Genomic DNA, 19,782 nt, shown 5'->3' with positions numbered 1-19,782 from the left:
AGAGCTGCTACTAGATTGAGAATATTCCACCCAGCCAAAAACCTATAGGCAGCGCCTTGTGTCCACTGATGAAAGGCCAGAAAATGGCCGTGCAACAAAAGATGAACCACTGTTTTTGATTGTGCACCTAGACGGTGGACCAACAAAGGAGAGTGGACAGAGGGCACAGTGTCTATAAACTCCAGCAGCACTTGCTGTGTCTGATCCACTTGTACCAGTGCAACACACTAAAAATAAGCCGCCACCACTGTATGATCCACCACCCAAATAGCAGGTGCTCTGACAGTCTTTTGGGGGTCCTGAGCATTGAAAGACGAGCTGAAAGGGGATCTAAGAAGTATGAAGTGCAACAGAACTACAAAGTGCCTCTATATGGTAGGTGAGTTTTAATGTAATGGCTGATGACTGTGCTCCCACAAGCCCCGCCGCTTTATGCAAATCTGCCGTGTTGTCGTCGGCGGAAGCGGCTCGGCAGTTTCCGACAGCTCAACCCCTTTAAAGGCGTATATCAGCGCTGCGGCGGTCAGAGCTCAGAGCCGCGGAGCCACAACAACAACAGCAGCGCAGAGCTCGGAGTAAACCCCCACAACCACCAATAAACAGCGGGACTGAGGCTCTCTGCGGCAGCCAAAACGGAAGAGAGACTCACGAACAGCAAGTTGACACTCGCGACGGGAAAGGTGAGGTTTTTACTCCCCGAAACGGTGAGGTTTACTGCCACGGAGAGCGACAGGTTTCACTGCGGAGAATCTGCATCTCATTTCGGCTGCGCTGTAACCTTTAGTCGCCGCTGCCATCAGGGGACAGCGGTGTGAAACGAACCGATTTTACATTTCTCGCGTTTCTGAATCGCTTAATTCACGTTTCACTTCATTATTTTGCATTTTCTTAGGTTGACATCGCTGTAAATGTTGCTGTTTGCTGTATGGCATTAACGGAGTGACGATGTTTTGCGGTATCGAGATATCGAGCTGTGTGCTTTGACGGTGTTCGACTGTTGCCTAGTAACGGTTTCGGTTACACCTGTTTTTTTTTTTTTAATTTGTAGGTTGCACCCAAGATTGTATACTCCCTGTAGTTAATCAAAGCAAGAAATTAAGTGTGATAACATGCATGAGAGTGAAAAAACCTCCAGCATTGAAGATCTGTGAAGTGATGGAGCTCCGTTCAATAATTTTTAACATTTATTTTTAAAGATGAATGTCTCCAAATCCAAACAGCAGGGGTCTATTATCTATTTCCAGAAGAGCAGAAGCTGTTACAGCATATCAGATTATTATATGTTTGCAACATTGCAAAAATATCTTTATGGGTTTTTTTTTTTTTTTTTTTTTTTTTTGTTGTTAAAATATATTCCACCTTTTTAAACGAACATGTTCAGTTCTGTATAACATCAGTGCCATTTCTGATGCACCACGTTCAACCTGTTCATTAAACAATCTCCAGATATGAATCAAAACCCTTCTATCTGCCGTTAAATGTTAGATTATATCTGTCTTTCTGCAGTAGCCTAGCTGTTTAAGTCACTGTGTTGTTTTGTTTACCAGGAAAGGGTTAACCCACTGGCTAATGTGGTGCAGCTCATGCCTCATAAATTATTAGATAAAGATTTTTAAGGAGCAGAGAAAGGCATCTGTGTCATAGTTTTAATTACCATGGGCAATAATTTTAAAGAACAGCGAACAATAACACACTTAGAATAGACGCCAGTGGGCAAGCGCTGAAGGAGAGAGCAGGGAAATGTGCTAGAATTATTACACTGGCCATGGTAATGCGCTGCAGATGTGGCAGATGAATAATAGATTAAAAAATGCTGGACTGTGGTATGAACCCTGGCAGCAATGGAAACGGGGACTGCGTGATATTATATTTCAGCTGTGTTAGAATGCATTGGCATCTTATGCATGGGTGATGCCATATTGTTTGTAACAAATACATTATCCTCTATGCATTGGAATAACTGTCTTATTACATATTTCATTACAGCGAGCTTAATAAGGTATGTTTAATTATATTTAGTGCAGTATAGTGTGTTAGATGCTGAATTAAAATCATCAAAATATCTCAGGGTGCGGTGTAGCATAAATATTTGATGTATTATTATATTGTGATAGATGTGTGATGTGGATCACGTATGGATACATATAACAGGTTAAAATCAGGATAAAACAAAGCAGGTCCGGGTCTGCCGTGGCTCTGTGAGATGAAAGATTACAGTTTGCAGTTTTCGTCTGGTGACCGAAGGTCATGAGGGCGAAGGTAATGGGTTTTTGTTCCTCAAAAGCAGATGTTAGCTGCAGCTGACGGTTCCCTACTGCTGCATCATGTGCAGTGAAATATGCTGAGTTGGCTTCCCTGGCTCACACCGCATTGAAATCAGATGTAAATAACCCCTGCCCATGTGGGATGTAAAGCAGAGGGGTGGGGGGTGAGGGTTTAGCTGCTGAGTGCCCAGAATTGCCTGAGGTCCTGAGTATTGGCTGCTGCTTTGCTTTTGAGCGCCACATGTTGACCGCTGTCCTTTGCTTTGACCTTCGCAGGTGCCAGGAAAGCTGCCGGGACCTCGTCTGCAGAAGAGACACGAGAGATTTATGAAGCTTTCAAGGCCTTTTGGTGAGTTGCAACAGCCCTGTCTTTGAGATCTTCTGAGTTTGGCTCCAGTCGACTGCGCTGTGGTTGATGTCAGGAGCTGATGGCATTCATGCCACGCACACACACACACGCACACACAGTAGAGACGGGAACATGCATCTCTAAATGCATTTCCAGTTGTTAGTGCTCACCCATCAGCCAAAACACTCATTGTCCATTTATATTTTTAGCTCCACTGACCATTTAGTTGCAATTTTTGCTTCTACAATTTCAAACTGTAGTCCACCTGTTGCTCTGCATACTTGTAGGCCCTCATTAACCCTGTTCTTTAGGGCTCAGAGCAGGTGTGATGTGGTGGTGGATCATTCTCAGTGCTGCAGTGACACTGACGTGGTGGTGGTGTGTTAGTGTGTGTTGTGCTGGTGTGAGTGGCTCAGACACAGCAGTTGCTGCTGGAATTTTTAAATTCCACAGTGTCACTGCTGGTCTGAGAATAGTCCACCAATGTAAAAGAGCCCTGTGTCCACTGATGAAGGACTAGATGACAACAAACTCAAACTGTGCAGCAACTGAGAATGACCCCCTCCCAAATAATACCTGCTCTGTGGGGGTCCTGACATTACATAGACATATTTGCATACATAGGGTACATTACTTATGTAGTACCAATGGGATATATATACATATAGGTGTTTATGTATGTATAACATATATGGGGCATATTAAATATGACATACTGACACTTGGAGGGCATATACCCATGCTACATTTGACTCTGCTTCCTGCAAGGTATAAAAACTGTGTGTGTGTGTGTGTGTGTGTGTGTGTGTGTGTGTGTGTTGCTGATAAGAATTCTGTAGTTCCCATTCCTCTTCTCCTCCTTATTGATTGGCCAACAGTGTAGCTGACTCAGCAGAGCCGTGCACATGACTGCTGAGAGAGACAGTGCTACAGGGAACCAAAACCTCATCAGTCTGCCCCTTTATTCCCCTTTAATTCCCTCAGCTTTATTGGCCTTCGCTCCAGACGTAGGATTCGTAAAGCTGTGGTGGAAAGCGCTGTTCTTGCAATGTTAATTGTATCTGAAAGTGTTTGTTGTGAGCGCACAGAGCTCAGGCTTGGGAACAGCAGAAACTCAGTTTACCTAAGCTTTGATCACGCACAGAGGGAAAATTTGTTTCAAAGCTTACAAATGATGTCAAATGTATAACAAGCTCACATCCTAGACAAGGCCAGTTTATTTATTTCATAAAAACTCTCAATTCAAAGGGTTTTACATCATTAAAACCAAACGAAATTGAAAAAGGTGTTTTTATTTAATTTGTTTTATTTAGTTCGTTTATTTAAACATTTTCATATATTCATATTTCAGTGTTTGAATATTAGCAGGTAGTGTCTCTGTCACAGCTCCAGGGACCTGGAGGTTGTGGGTTTGAATCCCGCTTCGGGTGACTGTCTGTGAGGAGTGTGGTGTGTTCTCCCTGTGTCTGCATGGGTTTTCCTCCGGGTGACTGTCTGTGAGGAGTGTGGTGTGTTCTTCCTGTGTCTGCATGGGTTTTCCTCCGGGTGACTGTCTGTGAGGAGTGTGGTGTGTTCTTCCTGTGTCTGTGTGGGTTTCCTCCGGGTGACTGTCTGTGAGGAGTGTGGTGTGTTCTCCCTGTGTCTGTGTGGGTTTCCTCCGGGTGCGCCGGTTTCCTCCCACAGTCCAAAAACAGGTGGTGGATTGGTGACTCAAAAGTGTTCATAGGTCTGAGTGTGTGAGTGTGTGTCGCCCTGTGAAGGACTGGCGCCCCCTCCAGGGTGTATTCCCTCCTTGCGCCCAATGATTCCAGGTAGGCTTTGGACCCACTGCAATATATATATATATATATATATATATATGTATGTATGTATCTATGTTTTTGCTAAAGTTTCATTGCTATTTAAAGGAGTGTATGTGCATTGTTATGCTATTATATGGCATAAAATGGATTTAAAATGACAATACTATTGTTTATTGTAATTATTTCCAGGACAATGTATCAGTGACCACAGACATTGGTTGTGACAGGCCTGGCAAGTGTCCCCTAAAGATTCTGGTTTTAAATAATTTAGCAATAGCTACCAATAGTAAAGGCTGCATCTCACATCACTAATGATAATGTAGATAATGAGGGCAGGGATCTGAAATGTTGCTCTATGGAAGATAGAGTTTAAGATGGTTTGATTTAATAAAATAATCGTATACCAGTCAGTATATGAGTTATGATCTCCGCCTCAACCGTGCAGCACTGAAACCCATCTGTAATTTTGCCAGGGAAAAGTCTTCCCCAGCATGAATGGAAGCATAGAAGTGGTTTTACAAAGATGGCCTAAGTTAAGTGAAATCTAATGCTGTACAGCTAAGTCATTGTTCGTGCTGGGCAGATCTGGATGGTTTTCTTGTTATTTGTGTAACGGACACTGATGTGGCTCCGGATTGAGGCCTGTGTGTGTGTGTGTGTGTGTGTGTGTGTGTGTGTGTGTGTGTGTGTGTGTGTGTGTGTGTGTGTGTGTGTGTGTGTGTGTGTGTGTGTGTGTGTGTGTGTGTGTGTGTGTGTGTGTGTGTGTGTGTGTGTGTGTGTGTGTGTGTGTGTGTGTGTGTGTGTGTGTGTGTGTGTGTGTGAATGCCAGGCTCTTTGAAAGGCCTTTAGTGCTGAAGTAAAGCCCCTAGCATTAGATTTGAGCATGATCTGTTTGATCCAGGAGAAACACTGGCTAATCCATCATCCCGTTGCGTGCACTTTGTTCTAAATTGAAAGGAAAAAAGGGAAAGGCGAACACGTCTGGTTTAGCTGCGCTTTAAAAATCACGACTGCGTTTATGCGTCTGCTGAATTTATATTATTTGCTGCTTCCATTTACAGAAGAAAGGCCTGGAAATAGTGAGCTTAGCTGGTGAGGGGCATTAACATAACGGAGCGGGGCCCATACGCAGCGCTGCCTTTCACCTGAGACCCTCGTTGCTTTCTATCAAAAGTCTGGAGAATGCCGATTAAATGAGAGGTTTTAAATATGTTCTAAATCAAATTACGTTTCACAATCTCTCTGTGAGGAGCTTAATTATGGCATTTGTAAAAGACGCCATGTGTTAGTGCACAATATTTGTACATAAATAGATATCTCAGCAAATATAAATGTTTCCCATGTCACTGGAAAGAAAAGGTGTATTCTTCCGTGCTGACAGTGAAACATTATTGTGAATTGACTTGCACAGAGACGCATTCTTTGTAGACGATGGAGAGACAGAGGATACTAATCTTCACAGAGAAGTTCTGCAAAACAGGCAAACCCTTGCATACAACCCCTGTGTGTAAATGCTTCTGATATTTAAAGCAGAAAAGCTAAGTCTTTCAGTGACTAATAATAGCCCTTGTTAAAGAGGGAGTTCTTTCAGAAGCTTACCACACTCTCTTTCTCTCCCTCTCCCTCTCTTCTTGTTCTGTTTCCGTGTGGTCATAAGGTGCAGGGAGGAAGACTCGGAGATGTAACTGAATCACAAGTTCAGGCCTCGCAGGTTGTAGAAAATGAGGCCTGTAGCAAAAAACCTACTTCATCGCTGCGGATTAACACCACCGTCCGCCAAGGTTTCCTTTTATTGAGGTCAGGAATTTCCTGAGACTTGCTCCAGCCTTGCTATTAAAACCCAAGCACATTTTTAATAATCTTTCCAGAAGCTAGGCTTTGGGTAGAGTGACTGGAAGGTACAGAATGAGGTGGAAGGAAGAGCATGAATAGATTAGGCACAATTTGGCCCTGTTTGTCCTGTCTACTTTATGTAAAGATCTGGACTAGGGCCTGACCGATATATTGTTTTGCGATACATTTGGCTGATATTACTGTCTCATGGATTTATCTGTATCAGTAGAAAAATCACAGGTGTTAAGACGCTTGTAGTAAGAGATAGAGACCTCTCACAGACCCTATAAATTATCTGGCCCTGTTGAGGTTTTGCCCTGACTGTGCTTGCTGTTTCGATCTAAGCTATGGCTTCTCCATTATTCCAGCCCACTGTTTCAGTTTCCAGTCGTGAAACGACCTGCTGTGAGTCGGTTTGAAGGTGTTGCCTCTGCAGATACTGAAATGAGAGCTGGTGTTTTCCCGAGACGAGAAGCTTCAGAGTGAGCAGCAGGTCGACCGGGTTTATTTCCTAAAGCAGGATTCATGATCAATGGGATCAGTGTGTGTTGTTCTGGGTTGATTCAGGTGCACTTTGATCATCAATGTGTGAGTGAATGTGAGTGTGTGTCACCCTGTGAAGGACTGGCGCCCCCTCCAGGGTGTGTCCCGTGACCCTGAACTGGATAAGGGCAATTGCAGGCAATGTATGAATGGATGAATAAACCATTAGTATCAGTAGTAATAATAATAATAATAATAATAATAATAATAATAATAAAGGGCGCAGCAGGTAGTGTCGCAGTCACACAGCTCCAGGGGCCTGGAGGTTGTGGGTTCAATTCCCGCTCCGGGTGACTGTCAGAGTGTGGTGTGTTCTCCCCGTGTCCGCATGGGTTTCCTCCGGGTGACTGTCTGTGAGGAGTGTGGTGTGTTCTCCCCGTGTCCGCATGGGTTTCCTCCGGGTGACTGTCTGTGAGGAGTGTGGTGTGTTCTCCCCGTGTCCGCATGGGTTTCCTCCGGGTGACTGTCTGTGAGGAGTGTGGTGTGTTCTCCCCGTGTCCGCATGGGTTTCCTCCGGGTGACTGTCTGTGAGGAGTGTGGTGTGTTCTCCCCGTGTCCGCATGGGTTTCCTCCGGGTGCTCCGGTTTCCTTCCACAGTCCAAAAACACATGTTGGTAGGTGGATTGGCGACTCAAAAATGTCCGTAGGTGTGAGTGTGTGAGTGAATGTGTGTGTGTTTGTGTTGCCCTGTGAAGGACTGGCGCCCCCTCCAGGGTGTATTCCCCCCTTGTGCCCAATGATTCCAGATAGGCTCTGGACCCACCGCGACCCTGAATTGGATAAGCGGTTACAGATAATGAATGAATGAATTAATTAATTAATTAATAATAATAATAAACACTTTATTTATAAAGCGCTTTTCAAGTAGATTACAGTATCACGACTGAGTCTGAATCTAAATCTCTGTAAATTTTAGATTATATTTTACCTACCAACGTGTGTTTTTGGACCGTGGGAGGAATGACTACAAGTTAAACAGCTTTATAACGCATCATTTTGGAGGTCTAGAGTGGATGAATCCAGTATGTATTCATTCTTATGAGAATGGGCTGCCTTCTGCGTTTTATTCAGTGTTTATACGTATGATGTTATGATCCTAAGTTGGTTAGATTCAGATAAAAGTTGTGTGATGTATGTGTTTTTCTCATTTGCTACATCAAACAAAAGTATAGAACCTACATCGAAGTGTATGTATAGAAGTGTTACTACGTAGAAAAACCAAAAATACCATACCACCAAAGGTGGATTTGTGTGTAGAAATCACCATCACTCTGGAGGAAAAGTGTGGTGGCTGGTGATTGTCTCTCTCCCCTGTTCTCTGTCAACAGCAGGTTATTGTTAGGTTTCATTTCAAAGCCGTTCACTGCGTCTCGGATTACTGTCTTATCGCCTTTTTGTTTTTCACTCTGCGAGGGGGGAAAAAAGTTTGTTTTTCTCGGTGGTGTTGTGGCTTTTTTTTTCTTGTTTTTGAAAGCTGGAGGCAGAGGCTGTGTTTTTCAGCAGGTAAGTGGCTCAGTCTTAAACAGCTTCACTCTCTTGGAGAAAGCTGGCAGAAGATCAAGAATAACATTAGTGGAATAGTCTCTCTCTCTCTCTCTCTCTCTCTCTCTCTCTCTCTCTCTCTCTCTCTGGTCTGTTTACTTTAGAAAGGTCTGGGCTGCTTGCTTCCATCTGTCCTCCCGCCCTTGACAAGCTGATGTCACCCCCGGAGGTGGGCTGTATTTGTTTACAATGTACTTGCTGTTACTGCAGTGGTTTGTTGTTTATCATTTTGAGTTATTACTGTGGAACAGAAAAGTTTTTAGACACTTTTAATCCCTGAACACAGCCACCACAAGCTGCACCCACTGTGGGCACAGACCCACATCAGTGCATGATGCCTGATGTCAGATATCATCAGGAGCTGTATAAAGCCCAGGAGGCCTGTGGAGCTGTGTTTTTATTGGAGTGTTGCAGCTCCATCCAGCAGCTTTGGGATGAGTTGGAGCGGTGTTTGTGACCCCCAGCATCTGCACCTGACCTCCTTAAGGTTCCAACATTTCACACAGAGGCTACTGCAGCAAAGAGGACTGACTGAGTGACTGTGTGAATTCCGTGGTGAATATGCATAGGCGTGGGTGACTGGGTGAGTGTGTGAAGCTAACCACAGGTGTGAGTGCCCTGTGATGGACTGGAGCTCTCTCCAGGACGTGGTCCTACCTTGTGGACAATGACTCTGGGGACACACCGCGACCCTGATCTGAATGAAGTGGTTACGGAAGATGAATGAATGAATAAATAATACTTCTCACTAACAAGATATATTTACAAACCAGTCTCTCTCTCTCTCTCTCTCTCTCTCTCTCTCGCTCTCTCTCTCTCTCTCTCTCCTTCCCACTTTCATACTTTTATTGTATATTTGCCTTTGGTCGAGGGTTACTCTCTTCCTGCTGTTGTGCACCGCAGGTCCGGCAGGAACCTGCTGTCTTTAAAACGAATAATAAAATACCTGAGTGAACTGAAATTAGTGAGGTGAAGTTCTGTGAGTGGTAGCTGTTGATGCAGACGTGAGTATTTACTCGTCTGAGCAGAAGCAGAAAAGCTGCTGCTGTTGGAAAGCAGGGTTTTGCACAGAGCTGAGACTCATAAAGGATGCTTTGTATGCTGTTAGTGTACAGGGAAATGCCATTTTTTCCCCCTGGAAAAAATGCAGCTGAGTCTGAAACCTACAACTATAGACTGTGTGTGTGTGTGAGTGAGAAAGAGATCTATGTGTATATAGAGAGAGAGAGATAAGGGAGTGTCTATTCCACTAATGCTGTTCTTGATCTTCTGCCAGTTTTCTTCAAGTCAGTGAAGCTGTTTAAGTCTGAGCCGCTTACCTGCTGGAAAACACATCTTCGGCCTCCAGACTCTCATAGAGGCTCTTGTAGACTTCTTGGAAGGCCCATGCTGTGACCCCGCACTGTCAGAACAACATTCACCTTCCGCTTTATATTTAGAAAAAGCATTTATTTTCCCAAGTGAAACACAATATTGAAGCTTTGCTGCGTACTTCTGAGTACCTCTACAATGGTTCGTGTCCACCCTGTGTTGGCCTTTGGAGTCTCCTACACTCACAAATGGATAATGGACATTTCCATCAGGTTTCTGTGTGTGTATGAGGCAGGAGGAGTGGATATCTGCCGGAGCGGCGGGAGCGGTTCTGTTCCTGTGAAAGCCAGGCAGCTTTTCTTAGTCTTACTTATTTTAACATGATTTTAAGGCAGGTTAAATATGAAATTAGTTCTGACTGGGAGCATAATTCTCGAGTGTTTTGAGTTGAAATGTCTCCCAGTGTGTGCAGGGCTGATGTGTTTATAGTAGTTTTCTGCTGGCCGTGCTGCGGTTTTCAGGTGGGGGTTGAGGTCGTGCTAAGTCAGCCCCAGTACATCAGCAGCTAGAGAAGGTCAGCACTGTCAGCAAGAGCTTCTGGCTGATTAATGTTCCCCCGTGTTCATGTTTTAACACCTGCAGTGGGCTTGGGCTGTATCGATTATTCATTCATTCATTCATTATCTGTAACCCTTATCCAGTTCAGGGACGCAGTGGGTCTGGAGCCTACCTGGAGTCATTGGGCGCAAGGTGGGAATACACCCTGGAGGGGGCACCAGTCCTTCACAGGCCAACTCACACATTCACTTACACACTTACCTACGGACACTTTTGAGTCACCAATCCACCTACTAATGCGTGTTTTTGGAGCCTGGGTGGAAACTGGAGCACCCGGAGGAAACCCACTCAGACACAGGGAGAACACACCACACTCCTCACAGACAGTCACCCGGAGGAGACCCACACGGACACAGGGAGAACACACCATACTCCTCACAGACAGTCACCCGGAGGAAACCCACACAGACACAGAAAGAACACACCACACTCCTCACAGACAGTCACCCGGAGGAAACCCACACAGACACAGAGAGAACACACCACACTCCTCACAGACAGTCACCCAGAGGAAACTCACACGGACACAGAGAGAACACACCACACTCCTCACAGACAGTCACCCAGAGGAAACTCACACGGACACAGAGAGAACACACCACACTCCTCACAGACAGTCACCCAGAGGAAACCCAAACGGACACAGGGAGAACACACCACACTCCTCACAGACAGTCACCCAGAGGAAACCCACGGAGACACAGGTAGAACACACCACACTCCTCACAGACAGTCACCCGGAGGAAACCCACACAGACGCAGAGAGAACACACCACACTCCTCACAGACAGTCACTTGGAGCGGGACTCAAACCCACAACCTCCAGGTCCATGGAGCTGTGACAGAGACACTACCTGCTGCTCCACCGTGCCGCCCACTGTATCAATTATTTAAAATAAATATATTTATCATTGTGGCTTGAAGTTGGCAACATTTTCTCAGGCTCCAAAAACAGCAGGTGTCCCATAGTTTTATTGGAGATGCTTCACCCGTCCATAAGAGACATCCACAAGAATCTTGTATCATGAGCTGCAGCTGCGTACATGATCCTCACCTCTCAGCCGTGAGCAGGCTGGAGCTGGACGTAACCCTACACCCCTCTTCACCACAGTGAACCTGATCATCAACACCCCCTCCACGCCTCCCTCAGGCCCCACACCTGCCCTCTCATGTGACTGGCCTTCAGCCGCAGTTCACCCATCCTTTATCGTGGGCTGGCAAGTCTTCGGCTGTCAGCGTTGCCTCTGATGATCCGGTGTAAAATTCCTCCCTCTGTATTATACAACACATCAGCATCTGCAGCATGTGCGTTTCTCCACGAGTCCAAGCAGCAAAAGGAAGAGGAGGATGAGGGAGCATTGTCAGGAGATGTGTTTCTCACACTGCTGTGATCTAATCCCCTTCAGAACTCAAGTTATCATTTTCCGTCCAGCTCTCTAATTGGATTCAAGTGAATCACTGTAAACTCAATGTGTAGAATGACACATTTGCATAAGAATAAAACATTTCACGCATCCTTCACTTCTGGGAAAACATTTCTCATAAACATGGGCCAGAGAATTCCCAGGAAGAGCTGTATTTGTGAATGAAAGTGTGAGAAACCGTTGTAGTAGACACTAAGCAGACTTAGTACAAAATCCGGGTGCTGTCTGAGTGAGTGCCTGTGTGAATAGAGCCGGTAATGTTCCAGAGGATTCATGGTGGATTTGTGCCATTCCTACACAGGCACAGCACCATTGCTGAAGTGGAATATTTCCAGCTGTGAGAACATGTCTGACACGGAAAAATCTGTGGCGGTGTGTGAAAAGGCGAATCCAGAAAATCCGAGTTCATACATAAAGATGCATGGCTTTTACAAAAGCATTTGTTACAGGTGCCATTTCTCAGAGTATCTTCCCACCTGTTATTTCTACAGATCACGATTTCACTTTGTTCATTGCAGATAAATACCAATGCTTTCCAGGTACAGGAACATCTGCTGCTTATGTAGCCTTCAGGGAATAGCACTGACCTGTGGAGGGGAAGTAAGGCTGGCTACAAACATTCCCTGTATGGAATTAGGACAGTCAAGCCCATGCAGTCCAGGGATAACAGGCTTATTTTAGTCTAGTAAAGCTGGCTTGCACCTTCCCAGTGAGATAAACACAGAAGCAGAGGTCACCAACTCCCACTGTCCATGGGCTGTTTGTTTGTTTATCAGTTTGTTGGTCTTTATTTTGTCCTTAACTATTGACCTGATTTTGAACAAATAGGCTGCATATAAGTAAACAAATCACCTGTACTCGCCGCTATGCTCTCAGTACACTTTGTTATTCTGCAGCACATGTCAGGCTAATAACAACTTAGCTTGCCAATATGTGTGACAGAGTGATAAAGCAGTGACCCAAATCCTGCCCTGGAGCTGAAGGACAAAGCTGAAGGTGATGTTAGCTCTCTTCAGGTCTATGACTTCAGTAATCAACCACTTTATACTCGTTAGTGATGGAGTAGAAAAGGTTCGTTGACCTTTGGTAGGTATTAGCATGCTGTTATTTTAAAGTGTTTTTGTGTACTGTATGATTATAATTAAAGATTCAGACATTCTCTTTAATTATTCATGTTATGGGAATTCTTGTGTAGTATTATAAATGACTATTTTTATTTTATAAAATTAAAATTACATCTTAATAAACTACATTCACAAAAATGCTTTAAAACTTACTTAATCACCTAGTGGGGCGGCACAGTGGTGCAGCAGGTAGTGTCTAGGGTTTCGAGTCCCACTCCGGGTGACTGAATGTGTGTGGTGTGTTCTCCCTGTGTCTGCGTGGGTTTCCTCCTGGTGCTCTGGTTTCCACCCACGCTCCAAAACACACGTTGGTAGGTGGATTGGACACTCAAGTGTCAATAGCTGTGAGTATGTGAATGAAGTACTAGCACCCCCTCCAGGGTGTGTTCCTGCCTTGCACCCAGAGATTCCGGATAGGCTCCAGACCCACTGCGACCCTGAACTGGATAAGCGTTTACAGACAATGAATGAATGAATGAGTATACACCTAGTAGATTTGAATGAATTGGGGCGGAGTAAGTTAGCATGCCTGACGCTGTAGGAAAGACCCTTGTGTTCAATCAAACAAATGGAAATGTCCTGCTAGTAAGTTGTTAGCCAATATGCTAGCTAGCACAGTAGAAGGAGAGCTAATAACTTGTTTGCTAATCCAGTCAAAGTTATAATAAGTTGTAGATCTTGTAACTTTGTTTTTTTCTTTAGAACAAGTCAGTGTGACCTTGACGGGTTTTTATAGTGGTTCAGTTTTGCCAGGAGCTAGCAATGAGATTAAACTAAGATTCTCTGCTAAAGTCTTGACTCCCACATGAAAGGCCACCGCCATGTTTTACAATCTGTTTTAATCAAGCCAGACCTCCTAGGACTCTTCAGGCTCCAGTTTCTGCAGGAACTCACTGGGAGTTTGTTCCAAATGTCACTAAATGTCTTTGCTATGTATTTTAAGAACAGTGCATTTATAGTCCTTGCCCAGTGGCGTTTCCACTAGCTGGGAGAAAAAGCTCTTTTTCAGAGCAACAATGTCTAAATCTGTGGAGGGGACTGATGATTTTTAGAAGCTGTAAATTTCCAGAAGGACAGAGTTCATGTGTCTGTCTGTGTCTCTTTCCCTCTCTCTCCCAGCCTGCTTTACACCGCTCAATCAGAGCCTCTATTATTAGATCAAGGCTGCTCTTTGAATGATATAAGAGCAGGGGCTGAGCCAGCAGTGTGCCTGGGTCCAACTTTATTTTCTGACATACCTGCCAAGGACCTCGCCTGAGTCATGTGAACCTGCTGGAGAAGGGATGAGAGGACCGGAGTGAATGACCTCTAATGAGATAAGAGTTATTGCAGCTCATGCAAGCGGCTACCTGCACGTCTGGATGCTCACTTATCTGAACGTTTATGGAGCCTAATTGGGCCCATAAATGTACTATAGTTTATGGTGGAAGCACGGGTCTCTCCGAGGTCCTTCGCCAAAGCTCATGTTGAAATTCAGAATCGCGCAATTCCTGGGTTTTATGGCTTTTATGTACATTGAGTCCTCATACTAGTAGAACTCAATGGGTGTTAACAAGGGTTTGAAATCAGGAACGCAGCACTTGGCTCATGTCCACAGACAGGAGGGATCCTGGGCTCTTCAAAGATTTCCTGTCTCTGGAAAATAGCAATTGTGCAGATGTCACTTCAGCTGGGCATGCAGTTGTAATGCAGTGCAATATTTAGGGCCCTTTTGTTCGTCCACAAGTTCTCAATACATGACGTCATAGCTGTCTCCAAATTAGTAAATTTACAGGAGAAGGAAAAAAAACTGAGTTTTCTTCTAAATACTTTTGGTGCATTCATCATGAATTATCACACAGTGTGAAGGACTGCTTGTCCACCAACCCACACACTGTGAAACAAAACCACACAGTCAGTTGGTCTGTGTTGCATAAATCAGGAAACATGGGATAAAATCGGCCATTCTGAATCCTGCTCTACTGAGGGAACTTTTGAATGGCCCCGCCCCCTTGTCTGTGTCTGTCCAATCACAGCGCTGGACCCGTGTTTATGTGTGAGCGCAAAGACTGGGTTAAATAGAGCAAAACAGACACAACAAGCGCAGAGAAATAAGAGCACTGAGTAAAATCTGAGAAAACGAGAACGGAGAAGAAAGAGAACCGAGCGAAAACAACTAAAAACCAGAGCTTCTGCTCCTCGCTCCTCACTGCTGTGCGCTCGGGGTCGTGGTGAACAGCGAGCAACTCATTATCGTTTAAAGGAATGGGCTGTGGGGATTGGTCCTTGTGGTATTTTGACCAAAGCAGGTCACTGATGTTTCAATAAGACCCAGAATTGTGTTCACTTGTGGGAAAAGAGGAAGAACATGTTCCCTTTAAGCACGCTTTGAAACATTTATTAGACACGAAGCAGCAGGAGCATTGTGGCCCATATCCATGTTCATTTGAAATGACTCCCCATATTATTACTGTGTTTGTAGATGGCCCAAAGAAGCCAAACTTTGACCTCAAGTATGAAAATACCCAAAGTTGCAGGGTTTATGTGTTTGAACAGGGAATTTACCAGAGGTTCTCCAATAGCAGGATCAGATGCTGCAGCTTTAGGAGGTTAATGTGGCCCAAATGACTCTGCCATGGTGTTGGTTAGCAGTGGCTTGCCATCAATACTGGGCTTAAAGGGGCTTCTGGGTCACTTCAGCACTTGAACTATAGATACCCATTAAACACGATAGCTCCACTGCAGGCAGCTCGCTCTGGAGCTGGGGTAATGTACACTGTAATTTAGGTCAACTGTGCAGTGGTGGATGTGCCTGCATGCACACACTAATTAACATGCCGTTGCTCTTACCCAAACACAAATAGATTAATGTTTACCTGACAGGCAGACTGTTACCTATGGGCATTCATTTGCATGCATGCCTGCTGTGCACATTAAATAACGACATGCAAAAGCTGGAGGTGGGTTTCGTTAGGGCCATCCGTTTTTTATTTTATTGGTAATTAAGTATTTTACACAATATTTTGTTAATTAAACAAGCTGTCACAGGTGTCAGAGGCCAAACTGTAGAAGAATAATAAGCCAGTATCTTTAGGTAAGAGGGAAAACTAGTAGAAAAGCGTTATTTTCTTGTAACAAGCTTAACATTTTAACAGTAGAGGAAAGGTTTTTGGTGCCATATAGAAACCTTCTCTAATAGGTGCTGTGTAGGACCATCTATAGCACATTCTCCATCAATCTGAAGAACCCTTTCATGATGCAAAAAAAAAAAAAAACCTTTGATCATGCCAAAGGTTCTCTTTAAGTGTTCAGGGTTCTTTTCAGAACCAATTTCTTTAATGAAGAACACTTGTAGAAACATCATTTTAAGTGTTTACATGCAAACCTAGTTGTACTGTGAGGACTTGTAGAAGTACAAACACCACACACACACACACACACAAAGAGGTGGTGGAGGAATCTAGGGCGGGCTTGTTTTTTCGAAGAGTTGCAGCGAGACGTGAAGACAGCCTTCCACAGGGGAGTGTGTGTTTTGTTTTTTGTTTTTTTTTTCTCCCGTGTTTTCTGGATGTGAAACTCAAGCATGTTATTTTATACCAGAGCAGCACTTTAACCTGCAATGCCCTTTCTTTCCATGCCATATAAGATCACATCTTTCAAACAACATCCCCCTCTCTGTCTCACTCTTATCCCCCCCACTTCTTTGTAAGTCTACAGAGGCCCTTAAGGAACAATTGGGCTTGGTACCTCTGCCACTAGAAATGTCATCTTTGCAGACGACAGAGAAAGGCAAACCCCAGTCGACATGCCGTCCTTCTTTCTTGTGTAGGTTAAGGTTTTCCTGAGCATTCCCAGTGCTTGTAATTCGGGGATATAACCACCTTAATAATTTGATTTTGACTCAGATTTACCAATGATTAAATGTGATATAATTTACTCCTTTTCCACAAGTGAACACAGTTCTGAGCCTGTGACCTGCTTTGGGCAAAATGCAACAAGGATCAATGGAACAATGAGCCGCTCGCTGTTCACCCTGACCCTGAGCGCACAGGAGCGAGGAGCAGAAGCTCTCATTTTTAGTCGTTTTTGCTCTGTTCCCTTTCTTCTCCGTTCTCATTTTCTCTCCCATAAACACGGGTCCTGTACTGTGATTGGACAGACTCAGATAAAGGGGCGGGGCAATTCTAAAGTCACTGCTTTTGAGTAAGAAGCGGCGCAGAAACAGCTCGATTTATCCTGTGTTTTCTGATGTAGGCAGCCCACAAGAAAATGACTGGGTGGTCTTGTTTCACAGTGTGTGGGTTGGTGGGCATCAAACTTGTATGTCCAGATGCAAACAGGAGTCCACGGTTCATCACATTGGTTTCTGACATTCAGTTATTACATTTCTGCCCTCCACACCTTTCTCTTTCTTTCTCTTTCCACCCTCCCCCACTCTTTCAGCCTGTTTACTGAGTGACAGCCCTAGAGTGAGAGAGTGAGAGAATATTGACTCTGTAACAAAAGCCAATTTAACAGCCACTCTGTAGCATCCAAATGTTCAAGTTAATGTTTAGGGTGAGATCAGCTGACGATATCACAGCTCCACTCATCCATTCATTTAGTTTCTTCAGTTTAAATGGCTCTTGTTTTGAAGCACACAGTGTGTGTCCGTACATGGTGTATATGTTAAATGTAATTATTTTGGTTTTTAGAAATATAACAACACCAATAAAACCCTCTTAAAAGTAAAAATGTGTCATCGCTTTCCACCTCTGGGACTTGACCTGTGCTACATGTTACTAGAGGTAGTTGTCATCCTCTTGATACCTGTATTGTTTGCTGTAAAGGTCTCATTATAGGCCTTTGATTGCATCTGGACACGGAGCGCTGTCTGAACACTTACTGATTCCGAGAAGCTGAGGATGGACTGTTCCTATCGCTGATAGATGAAGGTCTTTAAGCTTGTTCACATCCTGAATGATTCATGGGACCAAGACTGCACATTTGGGTGTGTGTGTGTGTACATGCCTGAGAGAATGACAGACACACAGAGGAAGGGTTGCACTCCTGACCTGTATCAGATGTGGAGTACTGTTTCAGATGGTGGAGGTGGAAACGAAAATCGGATCTCATTGTCCCGAGCAACAGAACCGTTAATGTGTGTGTGAGTGTGTGTTAGAGAGAGAGAGAGATAGTGGACAATAACATCTGCAGATGCTAATACGATATGCACATTTATAAAATACAGAAAGATAAGACATTAAGGATTAACATTTATTTACCAAACATTTTATTCAACAATAAACTGGAAGGTGTTGGGATCCCTCTGTGTTGGTTCTTTGTGCTCTGTAGTCCCTCCCATCTCCCTTAGCCACGCCCCACACCTGTGAGCTGTTGAGTAGTCATGTGACTGAGTTTACAGGTGTATACACTTACCCCCTGTTATTTAGCCCTGTCCTGTTAGTCAGTGTTTGTTGCTCATTTATTGTGTTCCACAAGTGAACACAGTTCTGAGCCTGTGATCTGCTTTGGGCAAAATACAACAAGGATCAAACCCCACAGCAGCATTCTCATCCCCCATTGAATCAGGGCTGGTTCCTTTAAATTATAATGAGCCGCTTGCTGTTCACCCTGACCCCGAGCGTTTATTGTGTTAGTGTTTTTCATTTCTCTGTGTTTCCAGTGTTCTTTTAGTGTTTCTGTTGTCGCGTGTTTCCTTTTCTATGCTGTAAACTTCATTCATCTCTGCACATGGTTCCACCGTCTCGTCTCTCTTGGACCCTCGTGACAAGTCCTTGTTTTAACGTATGATTTAAGTGAAATAACAAATATATAAATGTTAATTTAAAGCAAAGGGTTTAACACAAAGATTTACAGTGGACACCACAGATAGTAGTGTAATTATTCAACAGTGCAGCAATACAGAAATACGGCTCCTCCACACTGTCAGAGGGGCCAAACTGTTATTTTCTACATGCTCATAAGTTCTTCCGGTATAAAATAAATGTGTCAGTAATTATCAGTTTGAAATGTCTGCAAGATCAAAGCATCATCGCTTTAAAAAAGTAACTCCAGATACTGATGTAATTCCTGTACCATCGTGCATCACTACTTCCCAGAATTACTGGAGGTAAAAGCTTGTAGAGTTGTGTATGAGCTGGTAGAATCCCCTCCTCACCGCACGCTGAAGAATGTGTCTGATTTGATGCTCGGACTAGCTGATGGAAATCAGTGCCACTCAATATGTTTACAGTAGAAAGCATTACATCATACCAGGCTCTGTGCTTCTGTGACAGATGTGTCATTGTATAAGATCTAATCTTCCCAGAAGAAAAGATGTGTTCTGGTAATGAAACCAAAGACGTTCTTTCCTCAGAAGTACAGCGGGGCTCTGGTCTTTGTCTTTCTTGAAGGAAGAGGCTGTCAAGGCTGGCGACAAATCAAATGAGAGTTGTTGGGTATCACCTTTATGAAAGTAGAGGCTCTGAGAACACACACCACTGTTCTTTGCCATACAACATTTTTTTTTTCATTTTTATAAATAGTAATTAGTTCAGAAATCATGGATGTCATTGTGAAAATATCAACACTTTAGCAACTAACACCTATACACTAGCAACACCTTAGCAACCACCTACCAACACATTAGCAATCAGCATCTATACCATAGTAACACCTCAGCAATCAACACATATACTATAGCAACAGCTTAGCAATCAGATATCAACACTAGCAACCAACATCTATAATATAGTGACACCTTAGCAACCACATAACAACACCTTAGCAACCAACACCTATACCATAGCGACACCTTAACAATCAACATCTATAACACAGCAACACTTTAACATCCACCAAGCACCAGTTTTTCTTCTGTAAATGCACTTTTCCAGTTCAAAATATGATTATTTTATAAAGCCACATAAAAAGTTTTTGTGAACATTCATTCATTCATTCATTATCTGTAAGCGCTTATCCAATTCAGGGTTGCGGTGGGTCCAGAGCCTA

The 19,782-nt window shown here is 43.9% G+C and overlaps 1 protein-coding gene across 1 annotated transcript in view; it reads left to right on the top strand.

The window, feature by feature from the left end:
* Positions 1–19,782, top strand: part of LOC136699382 (solute carrier family 45 member 4) — a 56,098-nt gene that overhangs the window by 7 nt on the left and 36,309 nt on the right. The window contains exons 1-2 of the mRNA XM_066674078.1: positions 1–680; positions 2,541–2,613. The exon at positions 1–680 is cut by the window's left edge and continues 7 nt beyond it. The gene's annotated coding sequence lies outside the window, so the exon portion shown is untranslated. The remainder of the gene's footprint in view (positions 681–2,540; positions 2,614–19,782) is intronic.

This window comes from Hoplias malabaricus, chromosome 6 (genome assembly GCF_029633855.1).
Source record: "Hoplias malabaricus isolate fHopMal1 chromosome 6, fHopMal1.hap1, whole genome shotgun sequence".
Taxonomy (NCBI): domain Eukaryota; kingdom Metazoa; phylum Chordata; class Actinopteri; order Characiformes; family Erythrinidae; genus Hoplias; species Hoplias malabaricus.
The sequence above is the reverse complement of the archived record's forward strand: the minus strand, read 5'-3'. Positions and strand labels throughout refer to the sequence as shown.